Source organism: Dama dama, chromosome 24 (assembly GCF_033118175.1).
Source record: "Dama dama isolate Ldn47 chromosome 24, ASM3311817v1, whole genome shotgun sequence".
NCBI lineage: Eukaryota > Metazoa > Chordata > Mammalia > Artiodactyla > Cervidae > Dama > Dama dama.
In genome coordinates this window covers 41,785,574-41,801,882 of record NC_083704.1, presented here as the reverse complement: position 1 = coordinate 41,801,882, position 16,309 = coordinate 41,785,574, and the positions used below count along the sequence as shown (strand labels likewise).

General features: G+C 43.3%; 1 protein-coding gene across 3 annotated transcripts in view; it reads right to left on the bottom strand.

Moving 5' to 3' along the window:
* The window catches only part of PRICKLE2 (prickle planar cell polarity protein 2), a 337,833-nt gene that overhangs the window by 115,353 nt on the left and 206,171 nt on the right, over positions 1–16,309 (bottom strand). Inside the window, exon 1 of one of the 3 annotated variants that reach the window (XM_061128149.1) lies at positions 9,172–9,367. The exons of the other annotated variants lie outside the window; for them this stretch is intronic. The gene's annotated coding sequence lies outside the window, so the exon portion shown is untranslated. Of the gene's footprint in view, positions 1–9,171; positions 9,368–16,309 lie in introns of those variants that run through there. 3 annotated transcript variants of the gene reach the window in all.

Here is a 16,309-nt window from a genome sequence, read left to right as displayed (position 1 = left end):
TATGTGCACCGGCCACCTGGCCACTGGCTGAGTTGCCAAGAGGACGCCTACAGCGAACAGTCCCTCGGATAGCAGGTATTCTTCTGGGAGCATCAGGGCAGGAAAGCTGGATAAAGAGCCTACATCACTGGTAATGAAAAGCGACAGGAGCCTTAAGAATGGCCACCATGTTAATCAGAACAACAGGATGTAAGTCACAGAGAAAGAAAAACACTCCATTCAAACTTAAACTAAAAATTCAACTGAGACTTTCAATAAGCTAGTAGGTCATCCACTTTGAGGAAGGAAGACTAAAACAACACAGAGTAAGTAGAAAATAAAATGTCTTTTCAGCATGCCTAAGCAATTAATAGGTGAAAGAAAGTGAAAGTGAAGTCACTCAGTTGTGTCCGATTCTTTGCAACACCATGAACTGTAGCCTGTCAGGCTTCTCCGTCCATGGAATTTTCCAGGCAAGAGTACTGGAGTGGGCTGCCATTTCCTTCTCCAGGGGATCTTCCCGACCCAGGGATCGAACCCAGGTCTCCTGAATTGTAGGCAGATGCTTTATTAATATGTGGTTGGTGTTTATTTGCCAAACTGAAAGAATTAACTTCCAGGCAGTGTCCAAGAGGAGACATGGCATGTAAGTTCAATCTCTTGAGGCAACTACAACTGATCAATACAGGCTACCTGAGTCCTGGGTTGAGGAGCAGACTGAGGTTGTGCTGGAGCTTGACAAATAGTGTGGAGTGTCATCAGTGAGGTCCACAATGGACAGAGGTGATGTAGGTGCCAGGTACGTGCCATACTCCTACCATGCTGGGACATGAAGAATGGAGGTCAAACATGGGTACATATTCATATAAGAATGAATTTCCCCACTGAGGATTTCCTGTCATTCAAATAGAAACTTCTAGAAGAAGAATAAGGAGGGGTGAGGGAAGAAAGCAGACATCTATTTATCCTGCCAGATCACAGCCTGGGTCCAGCAAGGGGTGAGATATCAAACTCAGAAGATGTTCACAATCAACCCACAATCAGTCCACTTGCAGGAAATTCCTGTTCAGGATAATAATTTATATGGCTGCCATATCCTCAATCACAAGACACAGTTGGGTAACTGTGCTCTTCCTATTAAAGCAGAAGAGTGATTGGATATATTGTCCACATTTGCCAAAACAAGATTGAAAATGAACTGGGATTTAATTCTAAACAGCCAGAAATTTAGCTAACCAGAACCTCCCACTCCTTTTAGCTGACACTTTTATTTCCTAGTTGAACAACCCAAGACAACAGCATAAATGCCTGTGCTTTTCAAAATTTCACAAAGCATTTGATTTGAATTAATATAAAATGGAGCAGTACCTTTTTCCCCCCTTAAAAACAATACCATCTCATTTGGGAACCACCAACTTCTTACCATTTCAGGTATCCTAAACATGTATAAATATAGAGATCACCAAAGTGTCCTAAATGTTTATAAACATACAGATCATAGAAATAAATGCATTTATTCACATGGTATGTTTGTAAAACACCATAAGTTCCAAGATGGTTCACACCTATCATTTCTACAAGTTGGGGAAGCTTCAGAATCAAATGATGTTAATTCAAATTTCAGCTTGGCCATTTACTAGCTGTGTGACATTAGGCAAGTTACTTTACATCTCTGTGCTTAGCGTCTATAGAATGCATAATAGAACCTATCTTACAAGGTTATCATAAGATGTAACACATAAAATTGTGAACATGAGCCATAAAAAGGATCAAAATTGTGCCTCTGCAGATACACGATGGACTTAGAGACTGTCACACAGAATGAAGTCAGAAAGAGAAAAACAAATATCATATATTAATGCATATATGTGGAATCTAGAAAAACAGTAGAGATATACTTATCTGCAAAGCAGAGGTAGAGACACAGATATAGAGAACTAATGTATGGATACCAAGGAGGGAAGAGGAGAGGTGGGATGGACTGGGAAATTGGGATTGACATATACACACTGCTATGTATAAAGTAGACAACTACGCCTAATGTAGAGCACTGGGAACTCTACTCCGTGCTCTGTGGTGACCTAAATGGAAGCAAAGTCCCCAGACAAGGGATGTATGTGTATCTGATTTATGTAAAGCTGATTGACTGTTGTTCAGCAGAAACACAACACTGCAGAGCAACCCATATTCTTAATAAAAAAAAAATTTTTTTTTAAAGACTTAAGAAACAGTGAGCATGGTGCTGGGCACATAGTAAGCAGTCAATCAACTGTTAGTTATTAATTATTTATTACTCCACAGAAGGAGAAACTGAGTCACAGAGCAGCTAAGTGATCTCTTTCAGGTTCACTTCAATAAACAATGACACAACGGGGGCTTGAACCTGGGCCTTCTGAATGCAGTCAAATCTCCTCTCCTGTGGAGGCCTCTGTGCTTCTGATACAGGTGGCCGAGAAGCAGCAGCACCGGCATCACCAGGGAGCTGGCTACGAATGCAGAGTCAGCAACACCCCCAGGTGCATGTATGATGCACTGGGGAGCCCTGGTCTCAGGCACTGAGGAGGATGCATGTATACAGAACACAGCCCGAAGGGCTTCTGAGAGTGACCAAGCGGCACTGAGGGATGCAGGCACCCCCCACCCCATCCCCACCGAACTAAACATCTGAAACATCCAAAGGTCAGAGGCTTTTGCAGGAAGCTCCAAGTGGCTCCCTGGAGGACTACTGCTTCTCATATTCCAGTGCATATTCACAACACACAGAGGTCAGGGCCAGATATAAAACCTGACCTTTTCGTTCTCCACCCAAGAGCAGCCACTGGAGCAAACTGCACACCTCCACTGACAACGCTGAATTCCCTCTGAAAGTTCACACTCATCAAGGTCAGCTCCAGAAGACAATTTACAGATCACCTAATCCAGGGCCTTTATTTTAGGGAGAGAAGAGCTGAGGCTCAGAAAGGGGAAACACACATTTTAGTTAGGACCTGAAGTGTTCATGATGGGGGGATCAAAAGCCCACAAGCCTGGCCTTTCTCTTTGGACTCAACTAGGCTCACAGCAGATCTGCCCATACTCCGTTTAGTCCAACAGAAGGGCTGCTTCCATTTGCCCAGAGCTTTTACTCCTCATCAGAGTGTGTCTTACCAACTTTCCAACAAACCTCACACTTCCATTCTAAAGGCCACATTCAGAGCTGGTGATGAAGAAGTCACTCTATTCTGTTTTGTGCCTGATACAGTCTCTTGGATATTGCCAATTTTATCAAAAGATCAAGCAAAAGGATTCCTGAAATCTAGAAAAATGGTACAGATGGATCTATTTCCAGGGTAGACGCAGACATAGCATCTCTATTCTTACCCTGGAAACAGACACAGGCATAGAGAATGGACATGTGGACACAGTGGGGAAGGGGAGAGTGGGACAAGTTGGCAGAGTAGGACTGACATAGATACACTACATGTGTAAAACAGCTAGCCAGGGGAAAGCTACTATATAGCACAGGAAGCTCAGCTCTGTGCTCTGTGATGATGGAGAGGGGTGGGATGGGAGAAAGGTCCAAGAGGGAGGGGATGTATGTGTACATATAGCTGAGTCTCTTCATTGTACAGCGAAAATAATACACTGGAAAACAATGATATTCCAATTAAAAAAAAATCAACCAATCAATGGCTACATAATGAGATATTCCTCATGTTAGGGTTCCACAGATAGAAGATTTAAAAGGCAAAGAAAAAACATTCATAATACTTTATGGTAAAAAGTGTAAGGAGACCCATAATGGTGGACATCATTCAGGCTTTGGACGATGACCATCCTGGGTTTGAATTCCAGCTTTATTCTTTCTTCTCTGCATAAAGTAGGGCAAGTTACTTAACTTCTTGGAGTCTTGGTTTCTCCCTTACTAAATGGAGCTAATAATATCTAGCTGTGTAACTGCTGCAAGAATTAACAAGGTATGGAAACCATCCTTCACATCAACTAGAATATGGTAAGGGTTCAACCTATGATACCTACCACCTTTGCCTTACATTCACACAAACACAAAACTATTTCAGACATGTAGACACCCATAATATACCCTGACATATATACTAACAGCTACCCTGAAAAATATCTGACCCGGTGACCACAGAAAGTACAGCTGTTTCTCAGTTGAGTCCTGGAACTTTCATGAACAAGAATCTCTGAGGACTCAAAACTGATGAATGGATGCCAAGAAGAGAGCTGGAAAAATGGCACCCTGCCCAGCTGAAATGAAATGCTAAGAATTCTTGTCCCAGTTACTTTTAACCCTGGATGGGGCTGGATCCTACTTGTAAGGTTTGCTATTTAAAAACCGAGAAGGAGTGGGGGAGCTGAAGTCAATGGTGCTTCCAGTGCAAGAGGAATGGAGACAACTCAAGTCCCCACCTACTGTGAGACAGGCACAGCGCTGACTGCGGAAGGTGCCCCACCCTGGCTCCATCTCTACCTCACATCCCAGAGGAAAGACGCTGTGTGCCCCAAGATGGTTTATGTACAAATGCCAGAACCAGGAAGAACAGGGCATATCAGAAATCACCACTATTCATTCTTCCTAGAGGTCATCCCACTGTCCCGAGTGACCAAGACTCTGGTTACACTTTCCCCAACAAGGCCAGCAGTCCTGACTCCCCTGAGGTCTCCACTTCCAACCAGTGATGCTTCTGGATTCTGTGCTCCGGGCAGTGTTGTGCCTCCTCTTCTATGTCAGCTCTCATGAAACTTGAGTCTTCAGTTCAGCTAACTTGATCCTGATGGACTTTACAACCAAATATGTGCTGAAGTACAGGCTACACAACCCACCAAGGAGGCTGGCTGGCTCGTATGGTACTCAAAAATGTGCTCTCTTGAATAAATGCACTTTTAAAAATAGGCCATGGTGCTCTGGTGGAAAACACTTGCTGTGCTGAGCCTCATATAGGGTTTTAGAATCTAACATGGTAAATGGTTGTTTACGGATTCTGTGGGCTTCCCCCATGGCTCAGTGGTAAAGAATTCAGCTGGAAACGCAGCAGATTCGGGTTCAAGCCTTGGATGGGGAAGATCTCCTGGGGGAGGAAATGGCAAGCCACTCCTTTTCTTGCCTAAAAGAATCCCATGGATGGAGGAGCCCGATGAAGTACAGTCCAATGTGTTGGACACGACAGAGAGTGAGCACGGATCCTGTAGGACAGACAGGCATTTCTAACTGAAGTACGACACAGGTGCTTGTCTTCTGTGCTGTGACGTCACCTGAAGGGAACTTTGGCTTAGCACGTTCATGGTGGTTTGGAGACTGCTCTGATATTCTCCCAGCTGCTTCCTGCTCTCCCTTCCTCCTGACTCCTTCATCCAATCTCTCTAATCTCTGTCTTCACAAACAGCAGCCCCCCCCAAATCCGCCTTTTTTCTTTCCCTCCACCTTCTTTCTCCCTCTGCCTTGTCCCCAGGGAAATAATGGAAGAAGATTGCTTCTGGATTTCAGACTCTGAACAAAGAACTGTTCAAACAGCATGCCAAAGAAACAAGAAAGCCAAGTCTCCAAAATCAACTAGCCAGGTCCCCAGTGGAGACGGTCGGAGACTCATGACGCTGGAATCTCAATGTCATCTTATCCAGCATTTTCTCCCCTGCTTCATTCAAATACACCCAAACCACCCCCCCCCCCACCACGACCCCCACACACATCCTACACACACACAGACAATGTATAAGAATGAGCATGTTTCATGAACAGTCTTTTCAGATGGGGAAAAGAGCGAAGTGGCAAATGTCAGCCAAGAGCATAAATGAGGGAAACAATTTTGCCAATGCCTAGACCTCCAGCTTCTTAATTGGCAATAGTTCATGGTCACCAGCAATGACCTATTATAAACATGACAATCAAGGTGGGTATGAATAGAGAAAGGTTTTAGTAGGTCTTCAAGCACAAAAGAAAAGCCCTTACCCAAATGCCACCTAGCGTTACTGTCTGATGGACAGAGTATTTGCACTCTTGGGTGTTTGAAAACAACAGAGAAGAAAGAAGACCATGTTTCTGGCTTCTAAAGAAAGAGGTTTCTGTTAATTCAAGACCAGCAGTACAGAAGGGAGACCAAAAGCCCTGCTCAGACTCAGAGCCTTTGCAATCCACGTGTAGTAGCAGCAGCACTAGACTGGGTACCAGGGCTGGTCACCAGCTGTGTCACTGAGGGTAAGTGATGTTCCCTCTCTGGCCTTCAGTCTCCTCTGTCGAATGAGTATGAAAACTACTGCTCCCTGGGGTTCACAGGTTCGGATTCAATGGGAAATGTCAAAGTCATCAGCCCCAGAAGGAAGGTAAGTTGAGTACCTCATAGGAGCCAGAACTGGGCAAAGGCAGTGCTGCCCTCATTCTCCGGCAAGCCCATGAGTCCCAATGAGTCAGGGAAATTTATGCCTAAGTTTTATATGAGGAAATCAAAGTTCAGAAAGCTCAAGCTACTCTCCTAAGATCACACATACAATCAGGAGGCATGGAGGGAGGCCATCATTAAGGGAGAACTATGATTTTCTATGCAAGACACAACTTTATTACAGCCTGGAGTGATCAATTCCGGAGTCTGAGTTTCTGCAGAAAGAACTTCAAGCCAGACTCCTCTGACTGTAAAGGAGTCACTTCTAAGTTGTCCTTCAGACCTCTGCATTGGAGTTCCAGTTCATCTACGTTTAAAACAAAGATGCTGAAGGACCAGGGAGAAACAGTTATCAAGCTGCATGACTGAAGTACGCTTGCCAGCAGGACAGAGGAAGGGCAAAAATCTAGGAAAGATGGATGGCGTATATCGACACAAGTCAAGGGCAGAAGCCTGGGTCACAGGTAGGTAGGGAAGGGAGTACCATTCTTTTCCCTTAACAGCCGACCCATAAGCTAAAATCACCAATATGATGGCATAAATGAAGCTGTGGAACTTCCAAGGAGCCATTCATCAGGTGAAGAACATATTCAAAGGCCTCCCTTTGATGCTTAGTGTCTGCATCACACAGAAGGAAGAAAGAAAAGGCAGGCCTCCTACACATGCAATGTTGGATCAGAAGAGAAATATGCACAGAAATCCAGAAGTGACTACATTCTGATTTGGATCCTGCAATGGTCCACATGAGACTTATCGGCAGTCAAACAAGAGAACTTCTTTAAGGGTGCCTAAGCCCCAGCTGACGCTAGATGATTTTCATCATCGCATCAGGTCACTTCTATCTCTGCAAAATACAGCCGACAGATAATACACTTTATTATGTCAACTCAGTCAGTAGGGTGGGAAGTGGCTTTGAGTGGGAGTGGTTTGGGACATTACAGTGATTGAAGATGGCAGCTTTGCCATCTGAACCTCTCTGCACCCAAATGGATGTGAGCATATTGCCTTTTCAGTGGGTTGTCTTTTCTTTTCTTTTTTTCTTTTTTTTAGCAATTACACTTATTAAAATAATGATAAAAAGGTAACAATGACAACAGGAACAACACTAACAGCTAACTTTTACTGGACATTTACTATGTACCTAGCACTGTGCCAGGTGCTTCCGTATGTCACCTCATCCTTACACTGCCTGTTGGCTCTCCCGCTCTTCTCATTATACAAGCAGGAAACAATACTCAGAAAGGTAGGTCAAGTATTTTCACCTCTTTCTGAATCCAGAGTCTGAGTCCTTGATGATAAACATCATACCCTACTGCCTTAGTGAGAAATTCCCTGCTCATTCCTCAAGCTTCCATGAATGCACCTTCCTTCCAATATTTCTCTCCCCACCCCCCACATTGCATGGTGAACCTTTACAAACCTGCCATTTCAAACAATGCTATTTTACCATTTCTGGTGGCCCCATGATTGTTTACAGGCTGTAATGTCTGATGAAGCCAACATGTTTTAATTTTCACATTAAAAAAAAAAAAAAAGAATTTTCAAGGGGAAAGAGCATTTGACGGAAAGTCAAAACCTTTACAAGCACTCAAGGAGGCATTAAAACCCAAATTTCCAAAATACAGTAATTCTGTTAAAGTTGTGACTTGCTCTGGGGCCCATGGGGACACTCATCCTGACCCATCTGTGAAAGCCATCAGCAGCCAGGAAGCCTTCTGGGAAACGGGATTAGAGTAGCCAATTCAGCCTCCAGCAAGGAGGCCAGGCTGCTTCATTTAGTTTAAGTCTCCCTGAGATGGTTTAAAATACTCTCTGGGAAGAGATATTCGAGCAAAGCAAATTGCAGCCTTGCAAGTTGCAGCTCTGGTACAAGACAGGCCTTGTCTACAGAGTCACAGCACACTGGAGCCCTCCCCTGACTGGCCATGGATGCACTGGCTAGAAGCAGAACTCTCCGGGGAAATCGCATACGTGCGGAAGTTATACAAGAGCCACGCCTGGACCCGTGGATGGCATCACAGCTGGTACAGACCACTTATCCCCCTGTGATCTGGCCCAGCCTGGATTATTTATGGCTCATAAAAAGCCCCATCAGACCTCAGCAAAATATAAGACCACATAACAAAAAAACAAACAAAAAAAAGGATTAAAAATCTGTCTTTCATCACCAAGACCTTCATGGCAGATGAGGGATGCTGTGATTGGCTTTGGGGAAACCGAGAGCTGAGGAGAGCTCACCGTGACCACTCCACCAAGAAACCCAGTGTAGAGAACACACCGAGTCACGTGTTTCAGCTGGGCTGTGCGGTCATATTCTGGAGCTCTGTCACCATTTCTAATCTGAAAGCACTGGCTAAAATTAAACCTAAATAATTCCAGCGCCATTTCTTCGCCTGGAAGTCTCACCTAAGTCTTCATCTCCCAGAGCCTCTAATGGTTTCTGACATCCTGAGCCAAAATGCAAGCACGCAGGCAGAAGTGTGCTTGGTTTTTAAACCCTCTACCCTTTAGTATTTTTTTTTTTTAAGGACAGCTGCACTTCTTTTACAGAAAAGCTGCCTCTAAAGCAGTACGACTTAAGTGATTCTTCAGGACTCCCTAGAACTGTGAAATGTCACTGTGCAATTGAGCTTTCCAATAAGCATGATCAGGGCAGAGGTGCCAGAGGACCACAGAAAACAGCCTCGCCACCAAGATAACAGAGCCCTGATGTCCTGCCCACCCCCCATGCAAAGCCTCTAGATCTAGCCTTCTCATCCTTCCTAGAAAATACACTGTTGTTCAATTCGTGAATTCCAACAAATTTCTTACCTACCTCAAGGGAGAGTGAAATTCCCAGTCTAGATAGAAGCTTCCGCCAGACCCTCTGCGCTTGTCAATTGCCCCAGTTCACTTTTCCCCTGGGTCTGGCTCCTAAGAAGGCAAGCAGGACGGCAGGCAGCCAAAGCATCTTTTTCTGGAAACCCTTCTCCAAATCAGGACCCTTCCTGAGGCCAGCAGCAGCAGTCTCGGAACCCGCGCTGCTCTGCCTTCGCTCACGGAAACAGCACTGCTGGATTCAGACCCTCCTGGGATCCACCAGGCAGGGGAAAAAGTGTGACTTCTTCTCTCCCTTCGGATCCGTTCGCCTCCCTGAGAACCCCAGTTTCATATGAACTCCGTTTCTTCACGACAATCTGCAGGAAGTCACAGACCCCAGCTTCAGCGTCACCAGCTGATCCTGAGCCAGACCCGGGGGCAACCAGTCAGCTGGTCGCGGAGCTCAAGACACAGAACCAGGAACTGTGCAGCTCCGCCGAGAAATACTAATAACTGTCGGCGGAGCTGCTGGTGGTGCCGAAGTCGCTGTTGCAGTGCTCGCATCCTCCGCATGCTAATGAAGCCGTGACGTCAGCAAGTCAGTCAGGCATCTGGATGTCCCGTCCCCTCTGCCCAGCGCTGAGATTTATTTACATGTAAATTAACCTCGCCTTCCAAATCAATAATCCCCAAGCCAGGAAGGAGGAAGAAAGCCTTTGCTGGATGCAAACGCCCCAGCGACACAACCTCCAAAGGGGTACAAAAATAGCACATAGGAGAAGAGAGGCTTTAAAGATGCACACCTTTTTTTTGGTTTTGTTTTGTTTTTTAAAGGCTTTGCTCTTATGTGCCAGGGATCAGATCTGGGCACAGTTATGAACCTGAGCGCCTGTTTCAGATTATGTGCTGCATCAACGCAGGTTGCAATCAGAGCTCTCCCCCACCCCCCAATTGTCTCTACTTTCTTTTTTCTTTCTTTTCTCTCTCCAACTTTCATTTCAGGGAAATTTCTGACTTGGGGCTATGTCATCCTTGAATGTTTGTGCACCTTGAGATAAAACACAAATGATTGCTTTCCTTAAGTGCTTGGCTGTTGAACTGGCCACTCTCTCAAGCCTGACCCCAGCGCCAAGTGAGCATGAGAGATGACAAACCAGAAAGCTTCCCAGACACTTCTGAGGGCCGTTGGAACCTTAGACAGCACAACTTTCATCTCTTCACTTTTCACATTAGGAAACTCAGGTTCTGAATGGAGAAGCAGCTTTTCCAGGGCCACTGAGGGATTCCAGCAAGGATGGGCCAGAACGCACATTTCCTGGACCTCAGTCTACAGCTCTGTTAAAGACCTTTGGGTCTTCAATCTCCATCTATTTGTACCAACAAAGAGGCCTATCTAAACAGTCAGGAAGAAAGAACTTTATACTATTGGATAGCCCTGGGTTTAAATCCTGACTTTGCTTTCTGCTAGAGATGTGACCCTGGGCAGGGCATTTCCACCCTTAGGGTCTACAGTTTCTTCATCTGTACCATCCTTTTATTCAATAAATATTTTCTGAGTACCTACTCTGTGCCATGAGCTGTTCTAGGAACTAGGTATAGGTACGTGTTTGCTCTAATGCAATAAAGTAAAAATACGGAGTGGAAATGTGGTGAGGACTAACACAATTACCAGCAACAGTAAACATGGAGAAGTAAAGTGAAAGTCTCTCAGTCGTGTCCGACTCTTTGTGACCCCATGGACTGTAGCCTGCCAGGCTCCTTTGTCCATGGAATTCTCCAGGCAAGACTACATGAATGGGTAGCTGTTCCCTTCTCCAGGGGATTTCCCAGCACAGGAATCGAACCAGGGTCTCCTGCACTGCAGGTGGATTCTTTACCAGCTGAGCGACCAGGGAAGTCTAAATATGGAGAAGGAAATGGCAACTCACTTCAGTATTCTTGCCTGAAAAACCCCACGGACAGAGAAGCCTGGCAGGGTTTAGTCCACGGGCTTGCAAGGAGATGGACATGACTGAGCGATCAAGCACAGCAGTAAGTAACAGTTATTTCTTATATTTTGGGTGAAATAAAAACAAAAAAAATGCACTAAGCTTTTCCTTCCACTGGGCTGGCCACTGTATCTCTTCTCTGAGCATATCCATAGTCCTCTTTTATTGTTTAAAATCAACTGTTCTTTCAGTGCTATCTAGGCAGTATGCTGGACTCTGTGCCTGCAATGAGGATGCACTGTGGGGTCCTCAGGTAGAGGTGAGGGAGGAGCTGGGGAGAGGTGTATTCCATACTGCAGACGTGTCCCTGAGGACAAAGCAGCCAGCACAGCTCCTTGCCCACACTCTCCACTTCCCTGCCTGGAGAACCCACCCCCATGAGCTCTGCCCTTTCAGCTGGAGTTCCTGAAGCTTCAAATGAATCTCTTTGTCGGGTATGGGGAAGTTAAATTGTGTCTTTTGTTATACATAATTGTATTAATAATGCTTAATAACTTCTTTCAAACTGCTTCTCTCTGCTTCACAGAAGACCTTTCATGGTGAAAATTGTGGGACCTGGAAAAACTTTTTACTAATAGAAACTGAATACAAGCCAGTGACTCATCCTCTGCTTCAGGTCTCCATCACACAGAACTCAGAGGACGTGGGGAAGCAAATGCTTCCCCCACATCTCAATATCCTTCAAGAAGATTATCAAATAAGCCAGCCTGGGGCCACCAATGGCCAAATGGAAGCAGTGACGCCCTACTCCAGTGTGATCATGGGCAAGTCGCTTCAACTTTCTGTGCTCCAGTTTCTTCATCTGAAGATGAGCCTCTCTGATGTACTTATTATTGTCAAGATCATAGGAGAATCATGAGAAGCAATTCACAAGTGATGGACAGGGAAGCAATGAAGAGGAATGCAGAGCAGAAAGCATGAAAAGTGACTTATCTTCACCTGGAATAAATCTGGCACGTGACCATCCATTTTATAAGAGGGGAGGGTGTGACAAGGGGTCTGGAATGCAGTGCCTGTGGTCAGACTTTGGCTCTAACATTTGCTAACTGTCTGATTGGAGACCTTATGTTCTTATCTAAAACAAGAGGGGCTTATGCTTGCAGAACTCTTTTGAGGAGCAAATAATCCTCAGCATGAAGTCCTTAGCACTGGACCCAGCACCCAGCAAACATTCAATAAATGTTAGCTGTTGGTCGTGGAAGTGATGACCCTTTAGTTACTATTCATTTTGGCACTACTAGTTAATGACCAAACTTCAAAAGGCAGGAGAAAGTGGGTAAACAGAAAACAGCCAAATCTTCACCATTCCTAGGGCACCACTCAAAAGTTTCACCTAAGTGAGCTGCTGACAGTCTTCCTCCATGAAGCAACACAGATACTTTTCAATTGCTATGAAACTGGGAAGAAAGCAGGGAAAATGACCACGAAGCCCCAGGGGTCTCCTTCCTCTGAATCTACACAACAGAGAGAGACAACTGTGTTTCTGGCAAGCACTGGGTCCTTCATCCATTCATTCATGGACCATCCGCTTATTAAATGAGCTCCTGTTTGTCAGACAGTGTGCGAGGCCGTAGGGACATCATGATGACCAAGACAGACATGGGCTCTGCCTCTAAAAAGCCAAGAAATCAGAGGGGAAGACAATTAAGCAAGCAATTAGAGTAGAGTGTGATGCATGTTATGATAGGAGAGTGCAGAGTTCTTAAAGGTCTAATTGCAGTCAGGAGGGGGTGGTGGTGCAAAATCACTTGGCCAACGTCCCTTTGACAGGGTGTGCTCTGCGAGTGCAGCTCAGAGGTGGGGCGCTGGAGAGCTGCGCATCACCCTTGCAAAAGATGGCTGAAATCACAACACAGGAGCCGATAATTCCTTGTGACAATTATTTTCATCCCAAAGAATATTATTCTATTCCGGATTTTTGGAAAATATGCCATTAGGAATTGGACAAGGTGAGGCAACAACTACTTTGGAAATTTAGAGGCCTGGTAAATAGGGATGAAGCTCATCCTGTTTTGACACAACAGAGTGAAACTGCAGGTCCATAACATCGAACTTCGTGGGGGTGGGGGAGGGGAGAACTGGCAACACACATGAGACCTTCAGTACCTTCTATTGAGATAGCACAGGATTATTTTTACACAAATGACCATAATTGCATATAGTATACAGGAAGAGAGACAAGGAAGCCAAGGTTGATTGAGGCTGAAGTCATCAGGAATCAAGAAGAATCATGAAGGTCAAAAAAAAAATTGAGGGGGGGTGAGGGGGATGAAAAACCAAGGTTATAGGGGAAAGGTCTTACTAATAAGCATGACACAAAATCCAGAAGTCCGAAATGAAAAGAGTGCTAAAAGTGTCATGGTCAAATTTTAGCTGGTAGAGGGTGTTGCAGATGGGGCAAGGGTACAGATACAAGGGAAAAGTGCTCTCACGGAGCAGAAGAAACACACTCCCTGCGAAGTCCAAGGTGCTGCAGCAGCACCGACAGGACACTGGCAGGTTATGACAAAGAGGCCGCTTCACACACGCGAGAAAATCAAATCATCTTTCCATTCCACCAGCATTAGTCAAAATCTTGTTAGAGGATTATGGGGAAAGGGTAATCGAATCACGGCTGGTTATCTCGCGGAAGAGAAGGGTAAGTGATGACAAGGGCTGTGGCCTCTGAGATGAAGGGCTTTAATGAGGATAGTCATAATGAACAATGTTTTATCTCCATCTCCATAGGTGTAAAATAAGAAGGAATGGATTTTCAATGAACTAAAGAGGAATTTCACTTGGGCCTAAGGAAGACGTTTGAATCTGAGGATGATATGAACTGGCCTGGGTCACTCAGAACAACGGCAGTGTCTTTGCTCTTAGCACATTACAGAGATCAAGACAGCCCTGGACCTGGCTAGTTTACACTAGTACCTCTGGCCCTGAAATTGTGAAATCTTAACTACTATAAGGGATATTACCAAGTTTCAAAACACTTCTCAAATAAAGGTCTTAAATTCATTAAGTTTAATTTTATGAAAAAAGGTATGCATGCATACCTAATATATATACACATAACATAAATATATTACATTATATATTTTAAAAGAATATATTACTTAAAACTTACTATAACTTGTAATTTATATAACTTCATATATAAAGCTTATTTATATTATAAACTTTAAGTATATAATATATATTTTATTATTCTTTAAAACTTACAAGTTATATAATTTCATACATAAAATGTACTTAGATTATAAATTTTAAGTAGATATTTTATTATATATTTTTAAAGACTATGTTTTTTAAAACTTTATAGTATGTATATGTATAGTGTTATATATACACATATATAGACACATATATAATATAAAGAGAGATTGTTTTATATAGCTTTAAATAATCTACTCAAGATTGGTTCTCTGACATTTAGATTTCAAAATCCAGTAAATATTTCAAAATGAAGAAGAGGAGGTTGACCAAAAATTGTTACATTAGTTGGGATAGGCTAGGCTATTATGCAGTAACAATCATAGATCTCAGTTACTTAACACAAAGAAAACTGATTTCTCACTCAGACAAAGTTGGTTGGAGGCCCAGAGCCTCTCCAGGCACCTCCATTCCAAGCAGCGACTCGGGGATCCAGTCTGCTTCTTTCCTGTGTATCTGTGATCTCAACACATAATTTCTAGGTTGCAGCAACAGAAGAAGAGAGAATTGGAGATGCTTTTAGGTGCCTCAGCTTGGAGGTGAATTACATCACTTCTATTGGTCAAACCAGTTCTATGACCTCACCCAACTGCAGAGGGACTGGGACTTGTATACCCAGAAAAAAGAGGAAAAGAACAGATCATGAGGAGTCCTACGAATGCCCACCACAGCTGTCAAATTTTATTGTTGCCATGTAAATTCATCTAAAAAAAAAATAACACAATCTCCTAAATCCACAACATCTTATTAAAAGTATGTTTAACATCAAAGAAATGATAATAGTCCTAAATGAATACTAGAGATCAAAACTGCATCTGTTTTGCCCCAACAGGGAGAGAACAAAATATTTTAGATTTTTATTAATTTCCAAGCAACAACATATAACCCATGTAAGCATACAGAAAATAAAAGCAACTTGAGGAATTTCTCTACTGCAGGTAAACACAAACAAGGCACCCAAAGGTGGAATTGCCTTCATAAAATAGAAATACCTGAAACAGATTCTCCTCAAGAGATTCTAACTACTTTTCCAATTCAGACTTATAATAAGCTGCCTCCTCCAACAGGCTGCGGGCATTGTCCTTCAAAGAGCCCAACAAAAAGACCTGAATCTAAATCCAACTCTATTACCTCCTAGCTGCATGACCTTGGAAATTAACAACCAATCACCTTTTCTAAGTTTCAGTTTCTTAATCTATAAAATGGAGAGAGATGAGTTACTTTATATGAAGGACTTTGTAAAGCACCTCACATATAACAATATAACAGGATATATTATTATTTCCCACTGGGTTTTCACAGAAGGGAGCAAGAATAAGAAATGCAGACGTAAATGATAAAATTGTTCATGATAAAGGTAAGAATTACTCCCCTCGATAGCACCCCTTTTTTCTCACCAATTTATATAAGATTCCATCATCATAAATGCGTCTCAGACCATAGACACATTTCTGCATCTTGTGAAAAATAACCTGACACACTTTAAATCCAAAAAAGAAAGAGGCCTTCCTTTTTTTTTTCTACCACACAGGAATCAGCCACATTTCATACATTTTAATTATTCTTGATCCTGATAATCTAATACACAAAATTTCAACATAGCCTTTTATCCTCTTTTAATTACATTAATTAAAAGGAGAAATATGGACAAGCAAGCATGGGCAAATCAAAATGAAAGACTGCTCCCTTCCCCCAAAAGATTAAAAACTGCGTCAATGATTTAAACATGCTTACCATCACACATTTCCATGAAAATACTGTTAAAGTGACAGTGTGTGCTAGCAAACATTACTTTTGTTTTAGATAAAGAAAGCTGCACTTATTACAGCAGCTTTTTGTAACTACTAATTTTCATTTAACAGCAGAATAAGAAATTGAATTTTCTCTCTGTAAAGGACCAGGAGAACAACCATGAACTGTACAAGGGCGCTTCAGTTTTTCAGCACTTTCTAAATGCAGGCACTCAAGCTC